Below are 6,000 nucleotides of genomic sequence, written 5' to 3' on the forward strand. Positions count from 1 at the left end.
TTATGCACTTCCACAAATGCTAGCTCTTTAATTCCACTTTGCTTTTGAGGAAACAGTTTCAGAGAATGTTGGTAAGTTGCTCCAGGTTTAGGGACCATGAAGGACCTTGATGTCCATCCTGAAAGGGTCTGGTGATGAGCCCTTTGGCTGACAGTGAGCCTTGCCCCTTTCTGTAAAGCTTTTCAATTCTTTGGGTTGAAAAGGAAAAAAAAAAAAAATCTCTGAATTCTGTCCAAATGAAAGATCTTGCATTAACCAGGCTTCAAGAACAGCAAGCACTGTCAGGATGTGAGCTATGGAGAATTGAGGAAGGCTGAGATGGAGGGCCTAGGACCTAGAAATGAGATGGATGCATTTCACACTAGAGCAGATGCTCAGAGCCAAACAAAGCCCTCTGAGATGTTAGGGCAAACAGCTCGGGAGTTAGAACACAGAAACAAAAGACCAGTGACCACAGATAGGCAGCAGCCCAGCAAGGTGGATGCTCAACCATCGGGGGCAGCAAGCATGTGGGCTCCAGTGTCAGAGGGTCTGGAAGCTGGCAACATAAACAACAAAGGAGAATGGCAGAAGGTTGAGGGCAGATGCCTGACATGGAACCAGGGTTCAGGAGTAGGCAAAATCTCTGCTGCCAGTTGAACTGGATAGAATTGCAAAGTGCTCTCTATCCAGTAATTAACAAATCAACCATTATATCTTTTGCACCTACTGAATCTGAGGCTCTGTTCTGGCCTAGGATTCCAGCAGTGAAAACAGCAGACAAAAATGCCTACCTTCATAGAATTTACTTTCTATTAGAAAAGGGAAACCAGCTAGTAATTCAGGTACCAAAGAACAAGGCAAGAGCATAATTTCAAGAACAGGTATTAGTAGGCAAATTGAGAACATCAAAGAGTCTGACTCAATTCTCTCTGTCTGAACTATTAGCTTATGATTTATAAGATTTCTTCTTTTTTTTTTTTAAAGATTTTATTTATTTATTTAATTGACAGGGAGAGACAGAGAGAGAGACAGCGTGAGAGAGAACACAAGCAGGGGGAGTGGGAGAGGAAGAAGCAGGCTTCCGGCTGAGTGGGGAGCCCAATGCGGGGCTCGATCCCAGAACCCTGGGATCATGACCCGAGCCGAAGGCAGTCGCCCAACCAACTGAGCCACCCAGGCGCCCCTATAAGCTTTCTTCTTAATGAGGAAACACTTGGTCTCAAAGCCTGGAGTGGCACTGAACCTACAAATTGTCTAGTTTGGAAGGGTAGAATAGCAGAAGAGTCACTAACGGTGTCAGAAAATGTATTAGAAATTATCAGGGACAAATGTAACCCCCCACACAAATATATAGCTTATTCATATCCACCTGATGGTCTGTATGAGAATAGTCATGGTCACAACAGAAATTTATGCAGATTCCACATTACACAAATCTTATCATTCAGATCACAGTCTTTGTGAATTATGTCCCTGCAGATAGTAGTGCACAACTTGAATGGCTATATCTAGCAGCCCAAATTTTTACCAAGAGCAGTAATGATTGATATTAACTTGGTAGTGGTGTTAACCAAGATGTTGGACACTAAAATCATTCACTAAAATTAGTTTGCAAAATACTAAGTCAAATTAACACATTTAAATTAACTAGTGTGTTCAAAAGTGAATAGCTAAAGTTACAGCATAGAGAACATTTCATAATTCTTCTTTCTCCTCGTTAAAGGAGGAACTTTCAAATTAAATAAAAATAGCCGAACAAGCAAGACCTCCACATGACTTTTTATGTGTTTTTTTTTTAAAGAAAAACACATCTTTCAATCTCATCTTAAAGACTTATAAAACAGCAGAGATAGAATATCTCTAACGAGATTTCTAAAAGGGAAAGAGACCTTCCCAAAGTTATGTAAGTACAAGTACAGCCCTAGATTTGGAAACCATGTTTCCTGGAAGGCTCATTGACTGCTCTGTCCATCTCCACCACACTATCATGCCTTCATATAGAAGAATGTCAGCTGTGTAAGGTGAAGGGAGATGTTCTCTGTATGCCTCTGGCTTTCTCAGGATATAAAATTTGCTTTGAAACTTTGTCTTAATTCTGACTCAGTTCATAGAATCTTTACAGGTTTCATCTACCCACACCTACTTTTATTTGAGCAAAGGAAAATAACATTTAGTTTTTCCATCCAACACACAAGTCTCAACAAAGCCAAAGATGGTTTAGTCATTTTTCTAGCCATTCTTTCGTAATATTTTGTTTATCATAAAGAGCCTGAGTCACCATTTTCCCTAAAGACAGGCAGAAGGAAAGAAATGGTAGAATGATTATTATGACATAGAACTCAATAAACAAATTAACATATTTATCTTTGTCAACAGGAAGAGACATTCATGATAAATTTTTAAATGATAAAAAGCTAATTAATACGTAGTAAGGACTCATTTCATATATATAATTTTTATTAGAAAAAGGCTAGGATTGGGGCACCTGGGAGGCTCAATCGGTTAAGCGTGTGCCTTCGGCTCAGCTCATGATCCCAGGGTCCTGGGATCCAGCCCCACATCGGGCTCCTTGCTCAGCAGGGAACATGCTTCTCCCTCCCCCACTCCCTCTGCTTGTGTTCCCTCTCTGGCTGTCTCTCTCTCTGTCAAATAAATAAAATCTTAAAAAATAAAAGAAAGAAAAAGGCTAGAATAATTTATATCAAACTTTAAATAGTCAAGAAGTTTCCTCTGATGTATTTAAGATTATTTTAATAGAGAAAGTGGTTTGTTTATCTAGATTTTCTAATTTTTCTATAATAAATATTTACTGTATAATAAACATGATAAAATGATCAAATAATAGAATTTTTCACTTCATGTTTCCTCATGAACATGTAGAACTACAGTTAAAGAGCACTTTTATGCATCCAACATCCATTTACTGAGAAACTACTACAAAAAATCAGACCTAAACACAATTTCACTTGAACCTCATGGTAACTTTGTGAGTCAGTTAAAAGATATGCTGGCACTGGGACCTTAGTGGTAATCACCAGAAAGGAAGGCAAAAGTATGGTCAGGTAGAATGGGCTAGTAGAATTGGCCTGACTTTGGGACTGGCTCCTCAAAGGCAATCAGTCTCTGGGGAGGGGTCTAAATTATAGAGTGACATATGGCGGCAAGATTTGCCACTCAGTAGAGGCAACGTAAATGAGGAGAACAACAGTGTTATAAAGAAGGGAGTTCATCTGTCGAGAAGCAAGACTCAAGATGGTGTAATCCAGAGAAAGGAAAAAGAGAATCAATAAAGTAGTCAAGATCTATGACCAGGTGTTTGAGATCTGTAGAATCAAGGATATTTTTTTTTAAAGATTTTATTTATTTGACAGAGAGAGACACAGCGAGAGAGGGAACACAAGCAGGGAGAGTGGGAGAGGGAGTAGCAGGCTTCCCGCTGAGCAGGGACCCCAATGCGGGGCTCGATCCCAGGACCCTGGGATCATGACCTGAGCCGAAGGCAGACGCCTGACAACTGAGCCACTCAGTCGCCCCTGAATCAAAGATATTTTATAAGGCTGTTCTTTGTGCTCTAATAATACAGTATAAGCAAAGATGATTGTTAAGATTTAAAGGCATAGTTTCTCTGCCTGTGAATACACTGAGTTCTTTTTTTTTTATAGCAAGTCACAGAAAACTCAAATCAAGCTAGTTTAAACAACAAAAGGGTTGGTTGGCTTGTTTGGTTGGCTTGTTTAAGTGAAAAGATATAGAGACTTCTGACTCTGTTCTCTACAATTCTTTATGTTCTACCCTCTTCAAGAATGGCAGCTTTGTCTTCCAACTGCTTTTCCTCATCCTGACAGAATGGCTCCAACTTTCACATACACACATTTCACCATCTAGGAGATAGGAGACTGTCGATGTACAAAAATCCCCACTGGAAGTCCTGGAAGCTACTCTGAATGGACTCACTTAGGTCAAATGTCCTACTCTATTCCTATTGCTGTGGCAAAAAGAATGAAATGCACTGATTGTCTCAGTTTAAATTATCGCATTAGGTATCTACTGCTGTATAATAAAGTATACCAAAACTTAGTAGCTTCAGAAAACAAATGTTTGTTTCCATGGGTCAGGAACACAGCGTCAGCTTAGTTGGGTGGTTCTGACTCAGGAGCTCTCATGAAGTCAAACTGTGGACCAGAGCCATAGTCCCATGACGGCACAACTTGGGGAGCATGTGCTTCCATTCCACTGGTGTTGGCAGGCCCCAGTTCATCACTGGTGTTTGGCTGATCACTTTAGATCTTCATTATAGGGACCTATATTAGTATTGGCTGCCTGAGTGTCCTCATGACATGGCAGCTGGCTTCCCACAGACTGAATGGTCAGAGAGACAGAGAGTGCTCCCAAGAAAAAAGCTGCAATCTTTTTATAACCTAATCTGAAAAATCCCATTAATTCTGCCAAGTTCTATTGGTCACACCAACCAATGCCAGTAAAATGTGGAAGGGACTACACAAGGTGTGAATACAAGAAGAGCGAGATTTTTGAGGGTTATTTTAGGGGCTGGCTACCACAGCCCTGTTCACTACTTTGCAGCTACAAGCTGTATTGGCTTCCGTAACACTGCATGAGAACCCAACATAAATTAGATTCCACTGTGTTCCCATGGGACATTAATTCTAATGAATTATAAAAAGTTCCACAATGAAGTGGGTTCGAGGGCCAGAAAAGTTCAGGCAACAAAACAAAACTAACAGGCTTCTTTTTGGGTGATAAAATTCTTTCAAAATAAAGCATTTTGTAGGTCCTGTTTTCTGAGGAATACTCTGGCATATATTAATTGGGCATTTAGAGAAAATTTTCATCTTGATCCTCTTCTAATCGAATGTTGACTCCTTGCTTGGTCAACAAGCATGCACTAAATGTCCCCACTGGAGAAATTCACACTGGAGTAGTAGTTTTGAGTCTCTGGATCACTGGCCAAATTTCTTTATTTGATAGGTTTCATCTGGTGTGTGGTTAAATTTCTGAGGGAAGATAATTTATGCTATAATTTCAAGTCTTAAGCATCATCAATTTTCCAAAAGGTCACAGGACAGAAAGATTGTTTTATGGAAGTAATAATGATATATATTATCTTGCTTTCCATCACACTCTACAGTTTCACCATGCACTTTTATAATCATCATCAAATACAAACTTTTGTAGTTATCAGGACAAAAAGTATTATTCTATCATAAAAGAAAAAAGAAAAAAACATTTCTTTTGGAATGACAAATGAATCTTTCTACTCAAAGGAAGCAGGATATGAAAGATAGTATTCACTAAAGATAAGGACTTTAAAATAACCCATGTTTTCAAATTTTGAGTTCAAATGATAATATTGAATGTTTACATTTATCTTGTTTCTTGAACACTCCCACATCCTACCCTGGAGTAATTATAAGGCCTTGGCAATGCTCAGACATTCTTATTTTTGGAGGCTCCGGCTTATATCATATCAAATATAGTGGAAGCTGTGGTATGTTGTCCAAATCCCCTTGAAGAATAAGTCATTCATTCTCCCAAGTGTCTGGGAGTATTGGATACTGTTAGAACACAGCTGAGATCCTCTTCCAAGTACTGCTTTCGTTATAGGGAGTTTTCCACCTAAGCATATAATCCCTCCTGGGAAGCAAACCAAGTATGGCTCTCTTCCCCAATTTGGGACAACTCTGAAGGGTTTTTCTAAATCAAAAGCTCTACATGGATTGACCAAATCTTTATTGCAAATACATCACAGTTTAACTTCTCTCTGTCTCCAATCTTGCCTCCTCACCCTCTTACTGATGTGTTCTAATGAGCACTTCTGAGTAAATCTGTTTCCAAATCTCCATCTCAGAATCTTTTTTCCAGGGAAGTTGACTTAAGACCATTGGTATCCAAAGTGGGCCTAAGAAACATATTTTAAAATGGGAGTTTATAAGCCAGATCATTTACCAGTGGAGTATTCACAGCCATTGGTGTGCTATATTAGGGAAATTATTAAAAATT

The sequence above is a fragment of the Phoca vitulina genome, unplaced genomic scaffold (assembly GCF_004348235.1).
Source record: "Phoca vitulina isolate PV1807 unplaced genomic scaffold, GSC_HSeal_1.0 scaffold8, whole genome shotgun sequence".
Taxonomy (NCBI): Eukaryota; Metazoa; Chordata; class Mammalia; order Carnivora; family Phocidae; genus Phoca; species Phoca vitulina.